Below are 22,308 nucleotides of genomic sequence, written 5' to 3' on the forward strand. Positions count from 1 at the left end.
AGAGTAGTGTGGGCCCTAAACCGTCTCTCTAGCCCACTGCCATGTGGCTTGTTCCGTTTGTTTACATGGATGTAGTTTAGTTCTCAGCAGACTTGAAGCGAGGGGCTCTCAACATCGGTCTGCTGGCCTGGGGTGTGATGGGAAGCACTAAGTTACAGCACCCCTTGATTTGAGCCTCTGGGATGGAGTTTTCACCCATTTCTAGGGCACTGTGGAAATCCAAGTGTGTGACCCTTTCCCAGAAGTCCATATATCTAGCAAGAATGTTACATCCTTTTCTTTGTCACTCACTAGCTGAGTGCTTGGGCAAGTTGCTTACCTCTGTATTATGGTTTGTTCATTTGTAAAAATCACAATAATCATGCTACATATACATGTATTGGGTTAATGATTTGATATCTGTAAATCACTAGAACAGTATCTGACACACATGAAGCTCAGAAATGTTATGTATCATTGTCATTTAAATAAGTATATAAATAGCAAATAATGCTGCCAGGGTGAAAATTAGGTTGAAAACCTATTATCTACTCTATTAGTCATCAATAATTTATGGTAAATTATTCTTCTCCATTGTAGTTCATGAAATCTACAATTAAAATCAGACTATCAATTTGTTTGGTGATTTGTGCAAAGAATATCCCCCAAAGCAATATAAGAACATATTCTTTCTTAATAGAACACAATACAGGTCTCCCCCTTTGCCCAAAAGCTGTTTCTCCAAGCACAGAACAAAAACAATAATTTTGTAGTTTGGAAAAAAAAACATTTGCAATGACTCACATGATTAACTTCATATCTGATTGATCTCAATTTGGCTGTGGTGTTTGAAATATGAAATTTCTATACTTTCCATTCTGTTTTACTTTTCTATCAAGTCGCTAGTGGAATACATGATTCTACATAATGTGGGCCCACACATTACCACTCCATTCTGTTTCATAAAGTGGTGAAATGAAGGCACTAACAATGTGCAATAACCTCTAGTGAAAGGCAAGCCACTGTTACCAAAAATTAATGTGTGGAGTCTGATGATATTGATGATAGAATGGTGTGGAGCAAACGATTTTATAAAGTGGGATTCTTCAACTTCACAATATGAATAGAAAGATAACCAGATCTCTCCAGTGATAGTGTCTCTCCAATTCCTCAGGCCCCTGTCCTTACATTCTAATACCTAATCTCAAATATAGGCTACAAAAGAGGAGGGTGGGAATGGGAAAGAGAAAAAAAAGGGGTAAGAATAAGAATAAAAGAATGAGAATGAGAAGAGGAAAGAGGAGGAAGAAGAGGAAGAAGGGGAAGGAGGAGGAGAAGAGTAGAAGAAAGAGAAAGAAGGAGGAAGAGGAGAAGAAGGAGGAGGAAGGAGGGGGAGGAGAAGATGAGGAAGAGGAAGGAGAAGGAGGAGAAGCAGAAGAAGAAGTAGGAGGAGGAGAAGAAGAAGAAAAAGAAGAAGAAGAAGAAGAAGAAGAAGAAGAAGAAGAAGAAGAAGAAGAAGAAGAAGAAGAAGAAGAAGAAGAAGAAACAGTGAAGAAGAGACTCTAATTGGTTGATACTGAATAGGCTAGGCTCAAACTGACAACAGAGCTGTCCCCAGAAAGTTGTCATTCATAACAGTAACTCTTCATTGTTCGCTATAACTTCATAATTCTGAAAGGATTGTCACATTGTGTATAAATGATTCTCAAAGAAATCATAGTTTGTGTCTTAAGACAGTGGTCCCTGACAATTGGCACATAGTCATTGGCAAAGAAGCTGTGTCCTGTTCTTTGGTTTTTATTATTAACATTCACTGACTGTTGTCTTGGAAAATGGTAGAAAGAGTGTGGATTATGCAGTCCCAACATTCGCTGACTGTCATCTTGAAATGTGGTAGAGAGGGCATAGACTCTGCAGTTGATGGAGCTCAGCTCAAACTCTTGGACAAGTCACTGCCTCGTCTGTAACATAGGTGACATTTCTCACATTAATGCAGATTAGACACTCGAGTGACATTTCCATGTACACAGTTCTACAGTAATTATGTTGGGACTGTGTAGAAGGAATTGAGGTGGACACAGAAGAGCCCCCGGGCAAGGTCATGGTAATAGCTGGAGTTGATTTCCAACCCTCGTTTGGCTGCACCTGCTGAGAACCTACAATGGGCCAGTCACTGTCTTGAGGACTGTGACTGTGTTAGTTAATTTAAACTTCACAGAGGCAAGCACTTTCCCAAGGGGTAGGCACGATTACTGTCCTTATTTCACAAGCTTTAAACTCCACCACATGCTTCCCTAGCAACACACTTCTCGTTATGTATCATTTGCAGATGTGCATACATGACTTTCCTTATCTCTATGTGAAGTATTGAAATGCAAAATCTACACACTTATCTTCCACTTTGGGGGAAAACTGAGCTCAACTATATCTCTCAAATGGTTTTTTTTTCCTTTCACGCTGACCCTTTCCCAGGCCTCCTGGTGACAGATAAATCAGGACATAATTATCCCCAATTTACAGAACTCCATTTAGCACATGTAAACAGGTTAAAATGGCAAGCTCATTTATCAGGCAACATCATTAATTTTAAAACACTTTATAATTTTCTACCCCTTTGTATTTGCTCCTGAAGAAAAATATAACCTTTTATTACTTCAAAATCCACCAAAAAGCAACAAATTTAACAAGAAATTAATGACCAAGTGAATTATTTCAGTCAAATCCTGAACCAGATTGAACCAAAGCATTTTTAAGTGTTCCATCATACACCACTGTGCTGAAGTGGGACTTCATTTCTTCTTGGCATCGTGCAACATCCTGTTTCTAAGAAAAAAGGATTAAAGTGTCCCATAAAAAAAGAGGGAGGGGGGATCTCCCAAAGTTACTCGGACATCAAAGAGACCTTACACAACAACATTTTGATGACTTGAGTGTAAAGGAATCAAAAACACATGGATGAAATTTCCCATAAAACCCACATGTGTTTAAAAATCAAGGGAAAACGTGCGTGGCCAAATGCACTGGGGGTTTTGTCAAACCCCAAACATTTGAGGAATAGTGTGAGACGTTTAAGGAACCCAAAACACAGCTGGAGCGGCCTATATCATTCCGAAAGCATATGCCAGTGGGAGATGATAAAGGAGATAAACCCGAGAAAAAACAAGGTTTTTTTGCTAAGAAAACAAAAAACCAAAACAAAACATGGTGCTGATTGCTGATAGGAAAGCTGCAGTTTTCAAACATACATATATTTTTAAATCACCCCTAAACTTAGAAAATTGCAACTTACATAACATGTTAGGAGTAATTTATTAAAGTTTTTTTTTTAACAACAACAACAAAAGAATCGCTGTTCCCAACTTCCAAATTTTCCAGCTTAACCAGGTGGAATTTTTTTACTAGAGCTCTCAAATCTTGATCAAATTACACACACACACACACACACACACACACACACACACACACAAACACACACACACACAAACACACACACAAACACACACACACACACACAAACACACACACACACACAAACACACACACACACAAACACATACACACACACACAAACACACACACACACACACACACACACACACAAACACACACACACACAAACACATACACACACACACAAACACATACACACACACACAAACACACACACACACACACACACACACAAACACACACACACACAAACACACACACACACATACACACACAAACACACACACACACAAACACACACACACAAACACACACACACACACAAACACACACACACAAACACACACACACAAACACACACAAACACACACACACACACACAAACACACACACACTTTTTTGTACTCTACTTGATTCAGCTTTGCTAGGCTAAGCACATTATTAATTGGTTCTACTTTTATTTACAATAGTACTGCCTGAAATATATAGTAGAGTGTATAATTGAATTTGGGGTTTACTGTAATTAAAAAAGTCAAAAGAGCAATAAACAGAAGCGTTAGTAAAGAATTGCCTCTGAAAGCCAGTATAAATCAGCAAGATTAAATGATTTTATATCATATTTAAGTTCCTTAATTTTAATTTATGGTTGTGAACTTGTTCTCTTTCACTGTCAACTAGAATTTCTTGTCTGCGCTTGATCTTTAAAGGCAATCATGAGGGACCTTTCAACACACAGTTTGGGTAGAATCTACAGTGTCATACTGAACGGATCTGTGTCTTGTCTTTCTTTCTTGGGCGCATCCTGATTGTCCTTAAAATTAGCCAAGCAATGGAGAGAGCAACTTGATAACAGATTGCAGTGTTCCTTTACGTCTGCCCTCCAACTGCCTACAGCTCTGATTGCTAGGTAGAGCAGATCACAGTTGTCTGCAACCATGGATGCTTGGCTAGACGGCTCTGCATCACTATTTGGACTTTACTATTTGGACTTTTGTGTTGTTTATTTATTTGTTTGTTTTTGGTTTTTTTCAAGACAGAGCTTCTCTGTGTAGTTTTGGAGCCTGTCCTGGATCTTGCTTTGTAGACCAGGCTGGCCTCGAACTCCCAGAGATCTGCCTGCCTCTGCCTCCCAAGTGATTATTTTTACCTTCATTTCCAGGCTTTGCCGAGGCCCCTGACACCGTCACTGTATCTTCTGAGTCTTCAAACGGCCCTTTCTCCTTCTCCTTTCTAATATAAACAACATAAACTATTCTAGAGAAATATAAAGCAACAAGGCCATTAATTAACAGAAAGCCTTTTTCGCTGTAACGAACAGACGCCAATACAGGAACATCATTTCCCCCTCCTCAAATGAATTCTCTGTTTCAACATACTTGAATCCGGGATCTGTTCTCTAAAGGGTAAGTCCTGTTGCATTGGAAGCTCGTCGCTCAAGGGTTAGCCATGTGCTCCAATAACACAGCGCTAGCAACCTGGATCCCATTTGCGGGAGGCCACTACTTGCTGAGAGCTGAGCCAGATGTTTAAACCCTACCTTTCTTATTCACAACCGGTACAGTTAGATGTCTGCTGTTTCTATTTTATAGTTGATGATCTGGAAGAGTTTAAATCATTTGCTCTTAAAGACACAGCAAGAGTCCTTTGGTCACAAAGCCCATTCGCCATCTTCGACTCTGTTGCCTTTTGTACATCTACTGAATAAAAGAAAATGGCAACAGTTTCTTAGGAGTACCAAAGGAAGTGGCCGGCTGGAGTGTCACCGTAGCACATAGTTCCTGAAGCCTCGGGCCGTGCTCTCGCTCCTCTGCGCCACAGTGGCTATTCTCAAGCTCACAGTCATGCTCCGTCTCTCCGGACATGACTTGCATCCACTTGCTACATTTATGCGCCTTCAAATTTCCCTTGCGCATGCTCAGAGCATGGTGTTGGCGAGCTCTCAATTGCTCTGGGACCCGACTCCATGATGCTTTCAAGGCCGTCACCTGTTTCTTATTACTTCTTTCCCCAGCGTAGCTAACAGGCATGAGCGTTATACCTGGGGAATGAAAAGTCTGTGGCAAAGAAAATAAAAATCATATCCGCCATCATGTGCTCTTCCTGCTATAATCTCATCTCTCCTGTCAGCGTGACGTGCGAGGAGATGAAGAGAAAATCTGCCGTATGACGAGATTGTTTTATTCACTGGAGCATTAACAGGCCTTTCCATGAATGCCTGGGGTTAGTAACCAAGATGACAGGTCCTTCTAGATTGGCAGTGCTCACTAAAATAATTAAAAGGAAATTTAGATGTGAGCAGGCCCAGTCCTGGGGATGGGAATTACAGAGAGCCTGTTGTAGGCCAAGTTTCTGGAGAACAATGCCAAAAGCCATAATCACTACATAAGAACACATCAGTAAAACAACAGCACGAACCAAGTTAAGCTTCCCGAAAACACGACAGGAAAATGGTGCTGTCTTCACAATAAGGATGAGTATTAGGAGTTCAACTAGGCTGAGACTCGGGGAAATGTTAGAGGGAAGGATGCTTTTTTTTTTTTTTAACTGTCAATATATAAAGACTGAACGTATGTGTTTTAGGTTGCTTAAAAACTGGAAGCAAATAATTTTAAATTCTTAGCATGCATAATTAATAGATCAATGAGAATTTACAGAGAAAACTATGAAGAATAAGGAAGTCAGTGATCTAAGACATACTTAGCATGTGCATGGCCTTAGACACCATACCTGGCACTAATTTTTGGAAAGAATTGATGAGCTAGCCATCATCACACCTATAACCCCAGCATTTGGGAGGTAGAGGCAGAGCACCAAGAGGTCCAGGTCATCCTTAGTGATAAATAAAGTCTGAGGTTACCCTGAGCTACACAAGACTCTGTCTCAAAAAACATTAAATAAAATAAGGGAGGAAAAAAACTTTTTTAAAAAAAATCTCACTAGAATTAAAAGTGTCTTGCAAGTTTTTTTAACATAAATTTTTATTGATTTTTTGGGAATTTTACACAATACACCCCAATCACACTTGTTTCCTTCTCCCAAGAAGAAGAAGAAGATGAAAAAATACACCAAGTCCAATTTGTGTTGAACATATACTCCTCAGAGCATGGTCAAACTCCCAGTGGCCAGCCCCTTAAAGAAAACCCAGTTCTTGCCCACCCCACACCCCTGCCATATCCCAATTTTTAAGGGCTCCCCTCAATGGCTTCCTTCTAGACTGCTTCTTTGTGGGGGAGGGGCAGCTATCACGGATGCCTTCAATACTCTCATTCTCCACTGGGAGCCTGAGGGGAGTCGTTGATATCACTACCAAAGAAGCTTCCTTTTTAAAACAATATACTGCTTCATCATCAGGCCTGTCAGATTCATGTTTTCAAAAGATGTCCATTGATGGGAACTAGAAGGAAAAGATGCTTTCAAACTTGACTAATGGCACTGCGGATTGGCACAAATCGTTTACAAAGAATTTTGGTGGTCCATCTCAAAATTCCTAAGTGTTAGACATCTCACATCTTTGGCCGTTACGGACTTTACTGTAAACAACAAGGTCTTAGATGGAGAGGTCTTCAGCCTCCTTGGTTGTAAGTATCCATTTGTGAAATACGTACCAAACTGCAAGACATTTTCTCCCAGTCCTGGAGATTAAACGCAGCTCCTCCTGCATTTTAGGCTAACATCGTCAACACCAAATCTCAACTCTTTATTTTTTAATGAATATTTTCACAAATATGAATGGACAGCTTGTTGCCTTTACATCGCTGATGATATTTGGTCAGTTACACTAACAACACTTCCTACGTAGTAAAAGAAGTTGATTTTACAGAAATGAGCCCAGAGATGGTTTCCAGGATTCTAACCACCTATGGATCAAATTAGAGGATGACAGTTGTCCTGACTCTCAGTTCAATTACATTGCAAGATACTTCTCAATGTATAAGAGAACTCACTAAACGTTAATCTCCAAGGTTGAGTGAATTCCCAATACTTTAGGTGGTTGATTGGGAGAAATGCTCTAAAATAAAAAGGATTCTGACTTGTCTCTTATGTCTTTCTATGTTTTCGGCCTTGTCTTCGGTCTCATTGTGAAGTTTCAAAATCCTTCAATGTCTTGAATGTGCTGAAACTACATTGAGAGGCTCAAGGTCGACATGAAAGAAAGTTGAGATCCAATTGGAGATTGCAGGTCGAAACTGGCTCTCAGGTATGTTTTGTACAAATATGGGCAACTCTCCTCTCTTAAAACAATGATGTGCTTTTTAAAAAGCGATTTTTAATGTGGTTGGTGTTTTGCCTGCATGTATGTTTATCCACCACTTTGTGCCCACAGAAGCCTGAATCCCCTGGAACTGAAGTTACAGGCCGATGTGAGCTGCCACGTGGGTGCTGGGAATTGAACCAGGTCACCGAGCAGAGCAGACAGTGCTTTAACTGCTGAGCCATCTCTGCAGCCCCGGGGCGCTTTTTAAAGATGTTCTCATGCTACATCTTCCTGTGGGCTTGCTCTCTTGCTCAGTGTATGGACAGAGAAGACAAGACTCCGCTTTTGTGGCAAGAATGAAGTCTCAGAGTCATGAGACTTTGCAATTGACAGCATGAGGCAGTCCTTTAGAAACATGGCTACGGTCCCTGGAAATAGGAGAACACATGTCTATTTCATCCAGACTAACACAGCAACAATTACTCCTCAATGACTCCATGGACCTGGAAGTTCTAAGTTTTGAAGCTGGTGGTTGGACAAGCCACAGGGGAAAGCAATATTTTCAACCAGACAAAAATGTGCCTCAGTCCATAAAAAGGGTCTTCCGTAGACAAGAGAATCTCCTATAAAACATACTCCAACAATTTAATTTAGAATAGTCTCTTCATTGTAATATACATATGCTACAGATTTAAGTATATATATGTAGATGTTTAAGTAGACTAAGGATGAATACCTGCATGTGTGAATATAGATGATGACACGTATAACCTAACATATTAAATAAATATGTTTAATGTGAGTTAAATTCAAGTATGTACCCAAATTGCATATCAATGTGAAAACTGGTTACTTCCCACCATCACTGTTGTTTAAAACATTTCATAAGCAGAGATGAAACTTCCATCAGCAAATGCTTCACTTAGTCTTAATCTGTTATTTCCTGAAATCAAAGTGGCAGGAGGAAGCATTCATGTCCCAGGAACTCATTGAGTGGAGGCAACTATACTGGGGGACTTAATCTACCGTTTTGGTGAATCTTCATGGTTTGCTTATGTCGTTATCCTTACTATGCAGAGGAGGAAACGGGGGAAGAGAAATCATAACTACCATCCTAAGATAACCCATTTTTGTTTAGCATCTCACAATGAACCCCACATTTACATGACATTTCTTATATCGCTGCTGCACAATTATCATTGCATTTATTATGTAGCAGTTATCCAATGATTGTGTAACTTCCGATAGTTTAGGAAATTGAACAATTCACCTGTTCTTTATTGGATCTTTAGACACAATGTTGGAATTTCTTAGGAGGTACGTGCCTGCCATAGTAAGATGAAAAGAAAAATTTAAATCTTTGCAAAATGATTGAACACATGAGTTAATCGATTTAGATTAAGAGAGACATGTGTTTCAGACAAAAATGACAATTAAGAAATGGATTGAGAACATAGGGGAGACAGAGTTAAGCAGCCAGGGAAGCTCCTAAAGGATAAGTCAGTACACAGCGTAACTGGGGGGCAGTCATCCTAGGAAGGGGCTTATCCTACCTGTGAGACATGGAGGATGTGAAAAATGGCAGAAATTCAAGACATTCTTAGGTGTGAGAGGGAGAAAATGGATGGGACTTCATAGGGGTGGGTGGTCTGTGTTGTCTAGAAAAGAAATAGTTGGTCAAGTGTCCAAGGGATCAATAGAATTTGGAGTGTGTAGTGGAAACCCACTTAGCTCAGTAAATTCTTGGATTATGTTGTAGAAGGAGAAAGGGAAGAATGAAGAATAGGAGTGAAGTTTCAGTGACATTTTTTTTGCAGTCAGAGCATCAGAATTCTATTAATCATCCACAGCTAATCTTGGCCACAGACAGAAACTAGCCCTAACCATAGTCAACTCTCTGTGCTCATCACTACCATGACAGGATATAGACATCTGTACCCTGTCTTTACTAACACACTCTTCACTGAGACACTAGAAGGTACTCAATTCAATGTCCTCAGTACCAGTAAGTAGTAGACACTTAGCGGATATCTGGCTAATGAACCCTCATTGGCATTGTGGAAGATCAGGAAGGAGGAAAGTCTCATCTACAACGTCCCCACACAGGGGTGTGTCATAATGAGCCTAGAGACACTCCACCCCCTGCACTTTCCCTAGTCTGAGAGTATCAGGGGAATGGCAGACTATGTGATTGCTGTCTTTCATGGCAAACTTTCATGGATAGGAGCAAAGCTTGAGACTTAATGATGCTGGTGTTTTCACAAGCCAGTGAGGAGTTCAGCAAAGGCAAGCGTACTTACTGGTGGGTTGAGGCAAAGGCCACATGTAGGAAAAGAGAAAGTGGATTTTCTAAAGGACAAAAGGCACAGTTGGCGGGCATTGGAGAATGAAGCAATTATGACCTAGAATGTAAACACTAAGCAGTGCACTTTAAGAAACATTCGAGGAATAACTGGACTAGGTAAGATCTTGAGAAAGGAATTATTCATGTAAGACAACTTGTAAAAGGATTTCATTTTCAGGTTTCCCATTTGGGGAAAAATACATAAAATTTGTGTTTTATCGGAACAGACATTCACCATCACTGAGTGTTCAGTAACCTTCAGTATAAACTAACTACTTCGACAGACAGCACACTTCCAGATGATTCCGATGCAGCTTCTAACAGACTCTGCCACACATGGGTAGGAACTGCATTGACTTTGTGACCTGGTAACAGATAAATAAGAATCTGCAAGACTTGTGATTGGGTTCTTGGTGGTCTCTGGCCTACATGCACATGACATTTCTGACTGAAGACCTTGCCCCCAGTGTTGAGGTCAGCCTCTTTCTGTTGTCTTCTCTTGGTTTGGCTTTGGCTTAAAGCAAAACTTCATCCCAGGGTGAACCGTGATCCTAACTTACCCCAGTTTACTCCTTATCTTTCCCTCGAGTGTCCCCAGATCAACAACATATAATCCAGAGCTTCATGGTCTCCATTAACAACCAGGTAAGAGATGAAAGATGGGTTGAAGTAGGAAGCATTCTTTTCATACCTCCCTCTCTCTCTTTCTCTTTCTCCCCCCTCTCTCATGCTTGTATGTATGAGTGTTTTATATACATGTTTGTGTACATGTATGTGGAGAGTACATATTTATATGTGTGAGAAGAGGTCAACATTTCCTTCAGGAATAGTCCTCTATTGCTCTCCACCTTATTTCTTGAGACAAGGTCTCTCCCGGAATCTGAAGCTCACCTATTGGCTAATCGGCTCACCCGTTGGTCAACAAGCTCTGAGAATTCTTGTGTCTTCAACCCCCGGCACTGGGTTTACAGATGCAAGCTGCCCCACAAGGATTGTAAACAGGCACGGGGGATCTGAACTCAGATCTACATGCTCACAGAGCAAAGGCTTCACCCACTAAGCCCTCTCCCTAAGCCCTCTTTATTCTTTTATTCTCTTTTCAAAGCAGCTCCTAAAAGTTCTTGGTTTCGTTGTCGTTTTGATGTTGCCTTGCCACGATAGCTTAGGAATGAGAGAGCAGCCCAAACATCATAGCTTGCATCCCTCCACGGAGACTGTCATCAACACATTCGACAACAGACTTTCTCTTCAACGAGAACTTTGTCCCTTTCCTCTAAATCACAGATAATCACAAACAGAGTTGGTGCTGTGGTAATTTTTTTTTTCCCCAAATGGTTGCGAATCTCCAACCCATGTGATAAAAGATGCTGACATTAATATTCTGGTGTGCGAGCTAATTCCTTCAGCCCAGCTGTGAGGCAGCGGCTCTGTGACCGAGGTGAGAGCGCCGCAATGTGCAGCGTGTGCAGGGTCCTCTGAAAGGCTGATCTGTTACTTGCACTTTGTGCAAATTGCGGCAGCTTGACTGTTTCCATGGGTGCGCAGAGGGGGCTCTGTTCAATTTACTGGCTGCCTCGAACGGTTCAAAGAGGGCCCAAGCTCTGACTGTTAACTATTTATGACCTTTCTGTTTCTAGACTCATCCGCCGTGCTTGAACCCTCCAGCATTAGTGTGTGATTACTTGCTTATACAGGAGAGATGACCGAACGTCAAGACTTGACCCCCCGTGTCTGCGGTATGTTCATTAAATAGATCTCCGCGTTGCTCCGGGCCCCAGCCAGCAGCCTCGTGTTAATGAGTACCACTAGTTTATGTTGCAAAAACTTCTTTTTGAGGACACACAGAAAAAGAACTTCTGCCCACCTTGGTACTTTCAGGATATTACATCAATTAACTGTATACATTCACTCCTTGGTGTCCATTTGAGAGTGGTTCCAGAATCCTGGAGAATACCAAAATCTGCTGGACCCTCAAGTCCTGTACGTGAGACACCATGTAGCTGTGCGTTTCCTATGGATCAGCCTCCTGAATACTTAAAAGATTCATTTTATTGCGTTTAATTAAGAGTGTGGGAGTGTGCATGGATATGTACACATGTGGGAGTGGTAGATACCCATAGAGTTAGGAGAGGGTGACAGATCTGTGAGAACGGAAGTCACAGGTGGTTGTGAGCCATCACGTGGAGGCTGGGAACTGAACTCAAGTCCTTTGTGAGAATTTTGCTCACTGCTAACAGCTGAGTCACAACTCCAGCCCCACCCCGATTTCTTTAAAGCATCCCTACAGTACTGACACTGTCTCATGCCATGTACTCTATGTAAAGGGTTATCAAACAGAATTGTTTAAGTAGTTGATGGTGATGAGGAAAATCAGGAACATACACAGTACCGATGGCCTTTTTAAAATGCTTTTATCCATGGTGGGTCATCTCCATGGGTGTGGATTCTAACGATATGGAGAAGCAATTGTATTTCTCGCATCACTGTTCAGTTGTGCCTTGCATGTGAGCTAATCTTCCCACAGAGATTTCCAAGACATGCCATTTTTTAAAAATCTTCCTTGGCTTCCAGGCACATTCCTCCCTTCAGGTGAACTGCTGAGCACAGTGCCCAGTGTACAGTTAATGTCCCATATATGTTTGTTGAAATTAAGAAAAAAGAAATCCATATGTTTTTGATGCCAGAAAAAGTAATGCGTGTCATTCGGGTAGAATATTTCTCTTCTGCTTATTCTTCTTGTTCTGTGGATCAGTGTATAAACTCGCAGAACTCTCCTCGGGGCTGCCCACACCTTTCCCACATAGCTCTGCCCCTAAAGACCTCTAACCCATCCTTTGGGATCACCACACCCATCGAGCACATAGTACTATAGGGAACCTGAGTGGACAGGTCCCCCTGATAGTTATCTATCTGATGTCCCCTTCCATAGCCAAGGGATTGCCTCTGATGACTCACTGATGGATTTCCTGACCTACCCCCAAACACCCAGCCACTCCCTTGTTATCTCCAAGGTAAACTATAAACTTGAGCTTATAATGATGTTTTGTGTTCAAAGATCTCCCCTGTGCCAGAAGTAAGCCGTTAGCAAGCAAGGTTTAACTTATTGTTATAGTACGGTGTTTAATAAACATAACTTGAAAAATATTTTTTAAGTAAAACTATGCATACCTATCTCTATATATCTATTTTTAGGGTAGCATTTCTCCCTCCGCTACTCACATACCCCATCTCTCTGAGCTGTGCAATCATTTATGGATCTGTCCAGCCTCATGGGTCTCTGTTAGTCCTAAGTCCTGGGCTGCCTTTCCTGGCACTTGATTTAATTTTTGGATTTGCTTAAAACTAACTTGATTACTATTACTTTGTTATCTTACTATTTTTTTTTCATTTGAAAGGGAGATGTGCTCTCAAGAGGCATTGTGGGATAAAATAAGAGACAATAACTATCTTAAGGAAATTTAGTTCCGTTCAATCTGCCCAAATACTAGACAACTTTACAGATCACTCAAGATGAAGTTCCCACACAAAGAAACTTAGAGTTCTGGGAAGCAGAGAATCTACAGCACACACACCTGCTAGTGTTAACTATGTCAACAGTTCCATGGCTGACTTAGGTCATAGGCCCTAATCCTGCTAATGGACAGGGATTAAATTGTTCCCTGTGCTTTTGTCTTCATGCCCATAGATCAATGTGACTCTCAACCCTCATCCAGAAGCTGTGTTTTACAGTAGATGGCAACTAATACAGAGACCCACAGCTGCTCGATGTACAAATAATAGGAGACCGTGGAGTACCTAGGACTATATGGGACACCTATATTACACACCCTGTTCCCAAGACTCAGGGTTCATCTCAGAAGAGGGAACAGAAAGATCACAAGAGCCAGGGGTAGTGACTGCATTGATTTCTGATACACCCGAGTCTTAGCATTGTGACCTATGAGTAAAGGTCAGGAGACAACAGAACTGGGTTGGGGTTTTTTGTTTATTTGTTTTTTGTTTGGTTTTGTGTGTGTACTTGTGTGTGTATGTATGTGTGTGTGTGTATGTGTGTGTATGTATGTGTATATGTGTGTGCGTATGTGTGTGTATGTATGTGTGTGTGTGTGTGTGTGTGTGTGTGTGTATGCATGTGTTATTGTACTTAGGAGGCAGAATATCTAAAAATTAAACTCTGAACCTCACAACACAGGGTTGAGTTCCAACTGAGTCCTCTTTTAGTTGAATGAATTTAAATGTATTAACAAATAGCCATTTCCATGTTTAAACCATGTAGGGGACAATGACTTCCACCCTGTTTGTTTGATAAGAGGATTAAATGAGATGGTGGAGCTTGTGATGCTCTTAGCATGGTGGCTGGCATGCAGCTCATCAAGTATCATCTGTTAATAAGACAGTTTTATTTCCACATTCAAATGGCTCAAATTAATTGATCTCCCCATGGAATATTTAAGGTCAATGTGAGTTATAATGTAGTTACAATCATTTGAATGAGTGTCCCCAGTGGTGTGATATTAAAGACATGGTCCTCAGGCTGGCACTTCTGGGAAGTGGTGAAACATTTAAGAAATGTGACCACGTGGGACCTCACCAGGTCATTGGGTATGTGCCTTTGAATGGGAAAGTATGAAGCTGCACTGTCCTTTCTTTCTCTTTACTGCCTCAAAACATAAGCACTTACTTTTATACATACTCTTACCTTGAGGTACCTGCCTCATCAGCTCTCCTGACCAATGGGTTAGACCTGATCCTTCAGAAACGTGAGCCAAATTCAATCTCTATCAGGAGTCTATGTCTGATTCTTTATTCTAATAATGTAAACCAGGCAAATAACAGTACAGCAAAAGGAATATTTTGTCTGTAGATCTATGTGCAGCCCACTTTCAACACTGACATTTTTTTCATACTATGCAATGCCCCTTGAGATTTAGATTTAGGTGTTAAATGAGTAAACAGATAGGCAGCAGATATTTGAGAGCAGAGATGTAGAAAACCATACTCAAGGGGAAGTAGAGGACATCGAAAAGGAAATAAGATAAGATTCAGTGAATCAAGATCAAATAAGGAACTATTTCTGCCTTCATCACTGTCATGTCCATCTAGCAGCAATCCACTGTGCTAGGGGGGGAATTCCCAGGGTACTGCTCTTGGGACCATCTTCTTCTACAACAAGATAATCTCTGTTCCTCTAACAAGACTCACATCTGGGCCATCTCCTCATTTCACTTAGACTTGGCAGTGTCCTGAATATGATAAGTACATAAGTCACGTGTATATAGACTAATGGATGGGTAGAGGAAAGGAATGAAGGTATTGGAGATAACTGCACATAAGACAAAGCACCAAGAATAGTGTGACAGGTAGGAGAAGTACCCACATGGAAACTTCTAGAGGGTTATGGAAACAGAACTTATTCCCAACTGTTGAGAAGATAACTCACTCCAGATAAATATACATATAACCATAAATGAAGGCATCCAGGCACATACAGGAAGGGGGGGGGTCCTTCCAGTATTTTACTGTCAAAGCAAGTTGCCAAAGATGGGTGATATTTTTCAAGTCAAATATTTTCTATTTTCCCTTCCTTTTAAGAAGCCCCAAACAAGCCATATGGGACATATTTTAGCATAAAATGGTTCTTAAAGGTTTCTTTCTTAATTTGAGGAGCAAGGACTTAGTTACTAACAGGAGGGATAAAAGAGTGGCAATGTGTTTGGGTGATTTGATAATGTTTTGAGTCAAAAGAACTTTCTTTTCAGTAGTCAAAGCTACAAGAATTTATTTATTAAAATGTGTAAAATCGTATTATTCGTGGCAGAGGGAGGAAGCATGTAAATACTACACCCATGACAGTGATACTTTAGAACACGTATTTTAAATGGCAATGTGCTTTCTGTTATGTTAGATGCCAATCCTTTTAAATTAAGGTACAATAAATTAATGCAATCAAGGCTAGATCACTCCTTAGTATAAAATGAATGGAGTTGATTCTACTTTGCTTCACCTCCAGAAAGGTGAATTAAAAACACAATGGAAGAAATAGAGAACCTCTGAAAACAAATGACTCTTGGCATAATAAATGATTGACAGGGTTGAGGGATGGCCCTAGAGTTCAGCTAGGGGAAAGCGTAGCTGAACTCACATTGCAGGAGAGTGACGCCCCCAATGAACCTGTTTGCCCCTTTTCCTTATTTTAAAAGATCTCCAAGACTCTTCACAGCCTGTAAGATAACGGCAACCATCAAGGCCTGGCATCTGACCGGGCAGCCTGGCCCCTAGTTATGGACTAGGACATCCCTCTCTATTACTACTATGCAGAAACCTTCTACACTTCTGGACCTATTTGGTAGAATTGAGGTTTTTGACAAATAGCTAACATATGGCTCCAGAAAATGGGGAAATGGCTAAGATCCAACACTCAGACTTCCTGTTCCGGTGGATGTCTGTCCCACACAATAGATATGGAACACCTCATACATGGCCAGTGATACTGAGGCACTGTTTTCATATTTTTGAATTTGAATTGCATCTAAACAATAACATTTGTCTAACACCATGGTGGATCACACTAGAATATAAGCTTTAAGCAACTCTTTCAGTTACTTGCATAACAAAATACTCAGTAAGTCAATGGTTTGAGGCAAGAAGAACAAATTACTTTTTATTAATTTTCTGTTACTAGGTGAGGCTATGCTAAATGGTTATTTTTGCTCAACATGGCGTTTTCTGTTCAGAGATCCAAGATGGCTTCCGCATCCACCCATCTGTTACCTCAGCTGTGATGGCTGAAGTAGCTGTAGGCTGGCTGAGTGTCTCTTCCTACAAATGCTCTTCAAGTAGTCTGCTTGGGTTTCCTTACACAGTGTTGGTCTCAAGAGAGTTGGGCTTTTACATAGAAATGGCTTCAAATAGAGGAAGGGGGAGCTTCCAAGCCTCTTAGGGCTCCAGACGTCCAGGCTCAAGGCTGATACCATACCATTTCTTTCACATTGTATTAGTTAAAATCAGAAGACCAGGCCACATTCTCGGCAGGAGACTCGGCCTTATTCCATTAAGGGCAGAATGGCACGAGAAAGGAGAAAAACCTTTGGTGGGCATGTTAGACTACTACCGGAACTCCAGCGGAGTTGACAGCCCATCGACAGAGCTGCTAAGTGACAAATAACTCAAAACACAAAGCTGGCTTTGTCAAAATCAGAACAAAGGGGGAAAGACGGGAAAGAAGAAGTCGAATCAAAACTAGTACTTGTGCAAGAAACACATCACCAAACATACAAGAAATCACAAATGACCACCAACCAAACCATAGTCCTTTGTCCACCGAGGTCTCCTGGATGAATACTGATAATTCAGCATAGGACGGACAGATGGAGACCAAGGCGTACCTGTGGTCTAGCTACTCACATTTTATAGGCATGCTTTTCAGCAATGAACATCATGAGCCTTAAGATACTAGTTATCCATGCCTTTAAACTTAAAAGGCCCTGGAACAGATTCAAGGGACATACTAACTTCCTCACCATGAGCTACACATCTAGTCAAGAGGCAAAACATAGTTGGAAAAGCTGGTTAGAGCTCCTGGCCTAAGCGCCCATCCATCAGACAAATACAACCAGGTATCCACCATTAGGATGGCTCCAGTCTCCCGAAATCTGCTGAACTAGCAACACATTACACAGGAAAGATAGGGCTGGTAATGTTCCCACTATAACTAATAGGATTTTGCAACCTATTGACCCAGCTACCAGGAAAGCTGATGTCTTCTCTCTTCAAGGATGATGGTTGAAGGCAACAGACAAGAAAGTAGAAAGAAGAAACAGCAAGGCTTAGGCTATCTCTGAGTGACCTTGAACAATTAATAGACCGTCTCCGAATTCCTGGCTTCTCATGCACACAGTGAAGGCGATCGTATCTACACTTTCCTGCTGTCACAGAAGGGCAAACACCAGAGAGTCTGGATTCTGTTCCTCTGCCCTCAACCTGAGTTTCCTTGTTCTCTCTCTCTGTCTCTCAGGACATTGCGTGGAGATAATCCAACCGCTAAAGGGTTTATTAAAATGATGAGCTTCTGAAAATAGTCAGAAAAACACAAACTGGGGTCGCAACTGCACTGTCCCCTTGAGAAAGACAATCTGAGAGAATGCTAATAGAGCATCTGTAACAAGTAACCCTTATTAAATTTAAGGGGTATTTTATTGCAATCCACATCTTAGAGGCTTGATGGTAGCTGTGTTTTCATCTTTAAATAAAATGAAACTGGTATCAGTCAGCCAATGAAATGATCTTACCTACGGTTGATGCTATAAGAATGTAGCATGTCAACTCACCCGTTTTCACAGACGGCTGTTCAATAAATCACTGCTAAGTCAAATAACCTTGACAACCTACTATGCTTTCCGACAGGCTAAAGGGGACAAAACGGAGCACACATCCTTATTGGAGAGGAAAAAAAATACACAACTTTCAGCCTAGTCAGGGATGCTGGCCTGTGTGTGTTCCACATTCATGGCAAAGGCCACATGTGCCACAGGAAGTCAGAAAGAGCACAGACCCACTTGCAGGTACAGATGCCCAGGAAGACTTTTGCATTAGGACACAAGTGAGAGCATGTGGAAAGAATGGGAAGGGAAAAAAAATACATTGATGCAAAGGCAGCTGCCTGGGAGAGTGTCTCCCATAAAGATTGCAAGACATCCTGCAGATCCAGTGAGACTGCACTTCTCACAGAAGCATGCTTTTCCCTGGGCATGGAAGGAGACAGGGATCAGGCCATAGCCCTCCCACAGGTCCCAACCAGAAAGTATTAGTGAAAACCGATTTGGACTAAGAGCAGGGCATATACCAAATGCTATGGGAGAGCCTGGATTTATTAGCTCCCCGTCGTCCCCATTCATTTATACCTAAATTTTACCTTACAGTGACAGCTTCTGCTCCATGCCGATCACAGAACACTGATCATAAAACCTCGTGCATTGGTGATCTGTAATTTCCTGTCCAGCTGAATTGAAAAATAATATGACTCAACCCACGTTCTATAACATGCCTTGCTGAGTCTTATCAAAGAGGTTTCCAACAGCTGTTATCACCTCAGTGCCTTTTCTGGAAATGTGATTTCTCATCCTCCTTGCCAAATATGGAACCTAGTAAGTGACCGGAAGTTCTGAGGGGGGGAAAAAAGGATAGGCAGAAAAATCTAAAGTTAGTAAAGGAAATATTGAATACAGATATTTGCCTCATTACCCCATGTAGCAAAAGCATTGCAGATCACCTGGAATTCTGAGTGGACTGATATCCCAGATGAGATTTGGGAGGTGATCAGAAAGCTCCCCACCAACCCGCCCCCCCCACCTCTCCTCCCCTCACCCCTGGCTGACTACTGTCGAGCTGGAACCTTCATTTAGAACTGTGGGCTCCTGTGCACTCCGTCCGTCTCACTCTGACTGAGCAGATGAATTGGCTAAATGTTTACCCTTTAACTTCTCTGAACACTGACTTCTGCTTTTCAGTGTGTCGTGTCACTTTGAGCACTGAAATGGAAAACTGAATATTATTTCAAAAGTACAGATGGAGCCCCTTGTTTATAGTGTAATTCTTTACACCAAATGGAGCTGCAGGAGGCTCAAAATTTGTAAAGGTCTTCCAAAAATCCAAACACATTATTCATTTCAACAAATCTGACAAATTTTGAACTACATAAATTTTTGAACATTTTTTTTTAGTTCATTCGTGTTAACTGAGGTTAATTTGAAGATCTAGTTACATCCCAAACAAAATAGTTGAACTCCAGAAGGCAATTTATGTCCGTGGACTCTTCTGTCTTGAGGGAACAAAGAAATTACCTGTACATAAGGACATTAAAATTTAAAAAAATAACAAGAAAAACATTTTACATAGTTTAGTTTATTTCGTACTTCTCAGATAAATGCTTCTAATAAAATAGAAATATATTTCGGTTCACTTAGATGGAAGATGAAATAAGGACATCGGCTTTCCCTGTCACATATTCATTCTTATACTCTTGTAATTACATTTTAAAACACTGAGCTTCGTGCTCTAAAACAACAACAAAATAAAACAGATTCTTTCAGAGGTGAGGTCAATTAAATTTAATGGAAAGATAACATCATTTTATTTCAGAAAACTGTGTGGGCTAGGCAGATTCTGGACTCAGCAGATTTCTGTAGACAGCTGTCCCACGACTGGGATCATCTTTAAGGTGATTTCAGAAGCGTAATTTTGGGGGGAGCCCTGGAAGTATGTGTTCTTCTGGGGTATTTTTAAAGTCTGAATGCTAAAATTGCTACTCAAAAAAGGAAGAGGAAGAAGAGCAGCAGACGCCGGAAGTCTGACCAATCACCAAGCTGTAAAGACTTCCGGTTTCTTTCTTTCTTTTGTATTTCAAAAAGAGAAATACAAGCTCCTGCTTGAAGTAAAATTAGTTTCTAATTTTGGACACGCTCAGTGAGATGTTAGTGGTCAATTTGATTTAGATGGGGGATGAAATCCAAACCTGAATTTTCCAGATCACCTCTGCATTTTACTGCTGACTGGTGCAATAAAATGGGAGAGCTACGCCCCAGAGAGCATGTTCCCAATGAAAACCAGAAATGACTTGCAAAGTGACTCGCATAATGAAGTGACCTGCCTACCCTGTGCACCTTTCTGATACCATCAAAGACAAAATCTTAGCCTCTTTCCTTTTAAACATGAATCTCCTTCAGAAGCAACAAAAGAAGAACTTGGAATTTCATGAGGATTACTCAGAGTCCTCCAAAATGGCCTCAGCTTTGTGAAGTCTGGATTTAAATGTCAGTAATTTAAAGCTAGCTTTGTGAACACAATGCCTATATCCTGCAGCTGGGTCATATTATTTCAGGGACTTTTTTTTTATGCTGAAGTTGGCTATAAGTTTGTATGCTTGATTTACGAAGCAAAACAGTCTATTTACTGTACAATGCCCTAGTGCTGACATGCGGGGTCACTCAGAAACGCATTTGGAGAGGAGTATGGGAACTGGGTTAAATGAGCAACATGCAGTGGTACGTGAATGCAAAATGTGTCTCCTACAAAAAGAAAGCAGGGCTCTGAGGGCCCCAGTGGAAATGGTGACACAGGGTAACAGGCTGTTGGAATGTATTTGGAAGTACAAAGATTGCATTTGACTAGGCAACTTTGTATGCACTAAAGAGCTCGGAGTGTAAAAAAAAAAAACTAAAATGGAAAGTGCAGATGTCCTAGTCCTCTTCGGGTTGGTAGGGTTTCAAATGCTTAGGAGCTCTCCGTGTATGTGGACTGTATAATAACAATTGCTTCTGTTTCAGGAACTCGAGTGTATGGAAAGAGGCAAGGAAACCGCTCAGTACTGGTCTTTCTGGAATCATTGATTGATTAGAAATGTGTGTATTGTTATGGCACACAACTTCATTAGACCTGGCATTGATTCTAAGGCTAAAGCTAAGGCTCATGTAACATCTTATAAAGTAAACAAAAAAGGAGTTGATTCATGTTTGAATGGTGAAGAGAAATACTGAGTTTTCTCTTCTGAAATTTTGGGGCTTTGTGGGGGATTAGAAAAATATCAAAATTTTTAAGGTTTTTTTTCTAAAGATTTATTTTTATTTTTTATGTATGTGAGTCTGCATATATGGCTGGGCCCCACATGTGTGCCTGGTGTCCAAAGAGGCCAGAAGAGGGCACTGGATCCCCTGAAACTATCATTAGAGGCAGTTGTTAGTGGCCATGTAGGTGCTAGGAATCAAACCTGGGTCCTCCAGAAGAATAGCCAGGGCTCTTAACCTCTGAGCCATGGCTCCAACCCCCAAGGATATTCAATTTTTATTAAATAGCATTAAAAACCATGAGGAATTCAAGAGAAAAGTGGAGAATATAGACCTGGAAAGAGGCAACCAAGTGAGTCTCTACTCCTTGAATCTATAGGTGATTGCTTATTCATTCTGTCTTATTCAAATTCCAGCACCATGCCTCTGACCGACAAGAGACGGCCAACTTTAGAAGAACCCTGATCATTTTACACCAGGACGGAATTTTAGCACACTTTACATGCCATGTTGAAACTGACTTGCAGGAATCCACCACCAGTCCTGGAATCTCAACAGCAGAGAGAGAGAGAAAAAAAAAAACAGGCCAGAGCTGTGTCGGGCCTGGGTGGCAGCTGCCAAGGAATTGGTGAAAGCAAACCAAAGAGTCATTGTGAAAACAGGTTTGTAGAAAGCCATTGCTTGAGAGACCAATCGGATTCACCCTTCCCCTCAACATCAGGCTGCAGTCTGTCCTCATAGCTGGAGATCGCCTCAGTTAGAATGGCACAAATAAAACTTGA

Source organism: Peromyscus maniculatus, chromosome 19 (assembly GCF_049852395.1).
Source record: "Peromyscus maniculatus bairdii isolate BWxNUB_F1_BW_parent chromosome 19, HU_Pman_BW_mat_3.1, whole genome shotgun sequence".
Classification (NCBI taxonomy): domain Eukaryota; kingdom Metazoa; phylum Chordata; class Mammalia; order Rodentia; family Cricetidae; genus Peromyscus; species Peromyscus maniculatus.